Here is a 7,124-nt window from a genome sequence, read left to right as displayed (position 1 = left end):
AATTCGTAGCCGCAAATTGTATCTCACGGATACCGTGTGTGTGAGAGCGTCCGTGTGCGTGTGAGTTCGAAAGAGCGCCTGTTCGACAAGCAGCACTCTCCTAGTTTCGAACCCATGTTCTTATTGCTCTCACTCGGCAGATCTTCGCCAGCAAGTTCGAAAACACATTTTCGAACTTTGGCTCACGCAGAATTCCTATTGCTCACACCGACACTGTCCGTGTGAGATCGATTCGAATTCCGAAGGGAAACCATAAACATTCGAACTTCAAAGTTTTGGCCATAACAGAAAGCTGGATTTCATGGGAAAGGCAGGGATTTGTTTTTTTGGGGCGCTTTCGAAAAGGGAGAGATTATCGGAGCAACCTCTGGAGGTGTCGAATATGACAGCGTTTTTTATCATGATTAAAAACCAGCTTAGTTTTTTAATGCCTTACATAATCTTTGAAGAAGTATACATTAAATTAATATCTTATATTTTATGGGAAAATTTATATTAAGTACTTTTTAGGGAATAGTAGAAAAAACCAAAGAAAACACAATTCAAATTTAAAAAATTACGTAGACAAGAAAAAGCTAACCAACTATACATTTGCCCTAAAATTTTATATGAAATCTTTAATTATATATAAATTAATAATATAAATTAGTAACTTTTAGACTTATCTGATCTGATGTCAAGAATAACTGAATTAATATATCCAAAATATCCTTATTAACTTGGGTGTATTTATTGTTTAATTTTAAAATTCATAAAAGAATTCAATGAAATTCACTGAGATGCTCCAAGTAATGTATTCCTGAATCTAAATATTCACTCTCTTTCAAATCTTTATAAGGATTTACTCCATATCAGACCCAGGTTTTTATCTTACCAATAAATTGAAGATGTAAGAAATCCAATAGCAGGTTCCTAATTAGCAGGAGCTTTTGAATAAGTTTATTTTTTGTTTGTTTCGGGCAGCACTTCACTGGTTAATATTTCGTATTTTCATGTGAATTGTATTTGCTTTGAGCAGCGCACTTGAGATATCTTAGTTATTCCAGACTTTGAGCACTTTTAGATATTTTAAAATATATATTTTTTTATGAAGGAATTTGCATTCCTCTTCCGTGAAGAGGAGCTATTCGTTGGAATATCCGCTATAAGGAGACCATTGCAATAGCAATTGCAGCTTGCCGACGCCAAAAACCTTTACACTTTTTGTCTTCGAGCGAAAACTTCGCGGACGTATCTTTGTATCTTGTATCTGAGAGTGTTCAGTATTTTTTTGGCAGGAGACCGAGCGCGCAGCTTGGCGACTGAAGTGCGCCACGTTCGAATCACGTTTGAGCCACAAACAGCAACAAAGCGACCCTTCAGTGCGCCGTGTGCGCTGGTGTGCGTTTCGAACACTGTAAATCATCCGCCGGCTCGAGCAGTGGGTGCGAGTGAGAGCCCGGCCCGTGCGCATTTTCGAAACGCATGGCATCCCTCTCACACGCCCGGCTGGCTCCGCCCCGCGCCGTGATTTATGCTAAGAGGGTGCCGTGGCCACGGGCCTATGGCGCTGCAGCTCCAGAGCTCTACCGCTCCACCGGAAAATGGGGAAATCCTCGGAGCAACGGCAACCGGGAGCAGTGAAAAGCGAGACAAAACAGGTAGTTTGCAGGCACCGGCAGCTCCTCGTTCCTCGCTCCGCGCTCCTTGCTCTGCGCTCCAGATTAGGCCGAAATCATCCCAGATTAGGCGACGCCACCCCGCCGCACGTCCCCAACTTTATTTGTATTCAATCGGGGCGCTCTTCCGCTAAATCACCGGCACATTATTATTTCGCATTACTATTTTATAAGCGTTTCGCCAGCGCGTTCATTTCCATTTTTATTGGCCGCCTGCGAAAATGCAAAATCTCCTGCTAAAGTTATTCCTTCTTTAAAACGAGCTCGTTGGCAGTTGTCTCCGAGCTTAAATTTATTGGCCCCGGTCTCGGTCTTCCCCATCTCCGTCTCGGTTTCTGTTTCTGTTTTGGGACTCGGACTCGGATTCGGATTTGGATTCGGATCGGGTTCATTTGGTGCCAAGCCAAGTTCAAGTTCTTATGATTCATTCGCCTTTCGGGGCTTAACGATTTTGATTTGTTTGGCTAAATGCCTTAATTAAAAGTCGATTTCATATTTGCTACCAACATTCCAGCTTCACATTCAGAGCTGAACAAATGCTGTTTGATTTCGGCGACATTTGAATGTGAATTCGATTTATTAGTTTGTTTTGATTTTTTTTAAGGTTGATTAGCTATTTTTATCAGCGCTTTGTAGAGACACACCCAATGTGGTTTTGTTTATTTTCAGAAATAAAACGTTAGTGGGTTGGCCTATCGAACAATTAATCAAAATTATGCATGATTTGCATACTGTTTTATTTATAAACATTCAAAAGTGAAAAGGCTATGAGCTACCGAAGTCTCAGGTTTCATTCAGAGGAAAAAGTACACTAATTTCCCTGGATCTGTAAACAACTTTTAAAAATAGTAGTTTAGAAATAAATATTCACAAAAACTGTTTTAATTAGAAAAAATATTTATAATACTTTTAGATACAAGAGAAACAAGCTTTAAAGGAAAGGCAATTCAAAAATGTATAAATTAAACAATTAACAACAATGAATTCCTTTGTTAAATATATTATTTTTCAATAAACTTCAAGATAGAATAACACCTCGTTTGGTATAAGAAACTTAGGAGTCTTCCCTTTAGCTAAAAACTCAATTGATTCTCCTTATTCTTGTTTCGATCCTTAGAAAAAAAAACCCACATTATAATGCGCTCAACTTTCCTCATCCAAAGAGCCCGCACATCATCCTCCCAAATGAAATGAAAATATGTAAAAAGGAGGAAAAAAAACTGAAAATAAATGAAAAACTAAAAAAAGAAATCATAAGAGAGACGCCTGCGTGTACTTCTGTAATTGGAGTTGATGTTGGCGATGCCAGCGGGCAGTCAGAGCCAGACTCCCAGAAACCCATCCTCGCGGGTCCGGAATCCAGATCTCACTCCAATCCACTCCACTCCACTCCATCCCAGATCCATAGAGGGTCCCCTCGGCAGCATCCAACATGTTGCAGTCGATTTTTCATCATCGCTCGCATGTTGCTCCCTGCGATGGTGCAGTTGTTGCCGCGGACACACACTCGCTCAGTTTTTAATATGAAACAATCAGCAGCATTTGTAGTTTGTTTTTAGTTAACAAAAACAGCGCTTAACGCGAAATAGGAATTTTCAAATTAAATGTGGGCATGGGACTGCACAGAGAGAAAATGGTATGAGATGTATAATTTTGTATAAGTTAAAACTAAGATGTATAAAGATACTTTACTACATGTGCCCTCTTATATATTTATACAGATGAATCTTTAATAGGGGCTCAATACCGTATGGTTCTTCTAAATAAAACCTATATGTCAACAGTCTTTCTCCGTGCACTAACGAAACTGCAACTGCAACAGTTTCCAATTAAACGATCCGGAGAAAAATGGATACCCCTCCTCCGGACCAAGCTCACGACAATTCGTTAATACCTTGCCATTTGAGTTCTTCACGCATCCGTAATGGAAATGGGGGTTTTTTCAGAATAGATCGGAGGACGGGTAGTCCGTGTCTACGAGGAGTTGATAAATACCCTCCATTTGGGGCTAGCACAAGTCGGTGTTAGTCGGGATATAAGCGGTATCTGGGACAGAGGGAGCACTACTCCTGCAGGCGGCGATGCATTGAGAGATGCCCTTACATTAAAGGCCGATTTAAATTAATTTCCATTCCCTGCTTTTTGGCAGCTACCAGTTTTCAGTTTTCAGTCCTCAGTCGCCAGTCTTCAGGCTTTCCTGTCCTCGGAGCCTCAGTGTCAGTGTCAGTCCATTCACATTTGATTATGACAAACGTGGCTCAGCTGTCAGACATGAGCTACTTAGTTGAACAAGATGGCTGCCGAGGGAGGAGTACGGGGTCCTGATACTGGGTGAAGTGCTTCCACGGGGGCTGGAGGTCATTAGGAGAAGACAACAGCTGAGCTTAAGCGATGAGCTCGGGGCAGGAGACTTGCCTGCTGCTGGAAAGGAGCTGGCACAGGGAACGAGACTTTAAGTAGGGTAAAAACAGGCAGTTGAGACCAAGATTAGCATACTTGCATGGAGGAGATGAATACTAAAGATAAATTCCACAAAATATTCCCAATTTTCTATCATATTTTACTCCAATTTTTATATTTAAATATTCTGTTTAAATACAAAATCCAAATCAACCACAAACTTGAAACAAAAAACTGTGCAAATAATGTACCATCCGGGCAAACGCCATTTTGATTGAATTTTTATACGCATACACACACACACTTTTATTCGCCGAAAGTATGTGTACGCAAGGACCATAAGGACACATTTGCCAGCCAGCCAGATAACGAAGCTTTTTTCTGCCAGCGAAGAGCTTTAACTGTATATTGCTCTCGCTTTGGCCGCAGCTGCTGTAGGAAGAGATGGTTTTTTTTTTTTTGGGAGGAGGAAGAGGTCCTGCGAGGACGCGGGGAGTGGGAACTGGGGACTGTTGCGCATGTCCTTAGCCACAAGCTGCGTACTTATGCGATGATTAATTCGCCAGGACAGCGGCGAAAGTTGCTACGGATCTATGAGATACTTTAAAGTGCCTTTAAAGTGAGTGTGAAAATTTTTTGGGAAAATTTAAAAATGGCCGCCGCAGGATAACAGGCAGCTGCTTTTGCCAGGCAGCCCCTAGGATTCGTTCCCAGCTAGAATCCTGACAGCAATCAATCAGATTGCAACAAAAGATACGCAGCAGAAAAAAAACAGGAAAGAAAACAAAAAATTCGATAAATGCTCGACTGGCCGCTCTTGAAATCCTGCTCCAAGGTCGAGCCCTCAGCGCGATGTCCTTCCAACAGGTCCTGCGGCATTGTTCGACATGTTCCAGTTGTAGTTTTTGGCAAATGCTTGCCAATTTCTTACCCGAAACTCCTTTCGCCCGATTCCGATACCAAGGCTCATTTGTGTTCATTATCGTCCTGCGGCGCGCCGCCATCGAAATCCTTCTATGCCCTTCGTCCTTTCTTCGCCCACATTATGCGTGTGAACAATGCGGGCATTCACTTGTATGCAGCACAAGGATACATGTGTCTGGATTGTGTCCCTCTGCTCTACATCTTGCCTCCTGCCGTCGCGGCTAATCAGCGCCGCTCTAATTAGCTTAGCCCACCTCATCAAGGCCGCATTAAAGGCGCAGAAGGATTGCAGCAGCGGGCAGGATTCGCAAATGTGACACTTTCGTCACGGTTTCAAGTTAATCCTGCCAAAGGCTGAACTGGAAATGACCTGGGAAAGAAACAGGTTAAGGATTTAAAGAGTTTGGGCTAAAGATGAAGTAACAACTTTGGCTTGGGCGAGAATTAAGCAATGACTAGGGCGATACCTTTATCGCAATGTGATGTTTATAAAAATAAATAATATATCAATAGCATTAAATAGTTGTACATCTTAAAAACGGTTATTTCTATCTACTTTGCAGGTTTCTAACTAATTTTCAAGTCTTACAAAAGTTCTAACAAACCTTGAAAAATATTATTCATTTACTATTTGCAGGTAAATATATTTTTAATTATTGCTGATATATTTCTAGATGAATAATGGTGAATAAAAAGGTATGTTGCAAGTAACAAGACCCCGAACAAGTTGTGTTCTGAAACATAGTTTCGATGACTGCAGCTCCCTTGGCAACATTGCATTTGCAACATTTATTGCAGTCGCATTGCAACAAGCTGGCTTAAAGGACATCAGCAAGCAGTGCCTGTGAACTGCTTTGCCATCAAGGAGTGGGTTTGTGTCCGGCCAAGAGTAGAGACTTATATAGTTTCGAAAAAACGTATCCGTAGAATGTATAGAATGTAGTTTCCAATCAGCCGGATAAGGATCAATATATGAATTCCATTCCAACTGGAAATTCATTATCCTTTCTGGTCACTCACACTCCTGACCACAGATGGCGCTTTAAGGTAGTTTTTCCCTAACATTTCTGCTCGAAAACCATTAAAGTCAAGTTCAAACCAAGAGCTCCCCTGGCTCTCCCCTTCGCAGCTGTCAAATCGAACACCGACCTTGGCCATTAATCGTCTCATTCACGTCAAATTTGTACAATTCAAATGTCAATTGTGTGCGAAAAGGAGAAAGTTTTCAGCCGGCAGCCTCCTCCGACGGCAGAAAAATCAATAATTCCGAACGCGTGAATTTCCATTAACAATTTGTTTTGGCGAACTTGAAACGTGAAGAGCACAGGGCACGAAGGGCCTTGAACGGCTGCTAAAAAATAAATTAGAAAATTCCTCCACACCCGCGGGCACATGTGCAGGGAAGCCCAGCCCCACCTCCTTCTCAGATTTTCCAGCGCCACTCTCCCCTTTTGGATTTTCCACCTCCATGTAAGCTGAGGCCATCGACATCGACTCTGCTACTTGGAATTAGGGTTTGTTTTGGGGGCAGCCCAAGAGGCGGCTGGCGCCTTGCCTAATTTGAATAAATGCTCTCGGGCAGAATTTGTGTGTGTGTCTGAAAATGGAAATTCTGTGTGCGATTCGCTTGCTGACTGACTGACTGACACATATTTGGGCATGATCAAAATTAATGACCCGGCACTCATATAGGCGCACAAGCTGAAGCCCGGAGACACCTTGGCACACACACATTAGGTTGATGCAACACGAGCTGCGGAAAATGGGTCAAATGGGGTTTAACTGAAAAGATTCCTGTGGAAAGATTTTCAAACTTGGATAGTAACTTTATTTCAATAAAGATATAATATTATAATGGAAGAATATAGGTTTAAAATAGGGAAATAGTCTCATCATGTATCGATATTTAAGTTAAAACACTTCCATTTATAAATACTCCTTAATTCATAACTAATCTATATTTAGTTTGCGAAAATAATGTAAACTATGTTTTGTTGCTTGAAATTCTTAAAATACTTTGGAAATTTATAGTTAAGGTTTTCTTTATTTATAATTATCTTCATGAACTACAATACAATTCCTCGACTCTTTGAATGCTTTTAGCCTTTCATGACTCATTCCTTCCATCAATCTGAATGGCTG

This window comes from Drosophila kikkawai, chromosome 3R, assembly GCF_030179895.1.
Source record: "Drosophila kikkawai strain 14028-0561.14 chromosome 3R, DkikHiC1v2, whole genome shotgun sequence".
Classification (NCBI taxonomy): Eukaryota; Metazoa; Arthropoda; class Insecta; order Diptera; family Drosophilidae; genus Drosophila; species Drosophila kikkawai.
The sequence above is the reverse complement of the archived record's forward strand: the minus strand, read 5'-3'. Positions refer to the sequence as shown.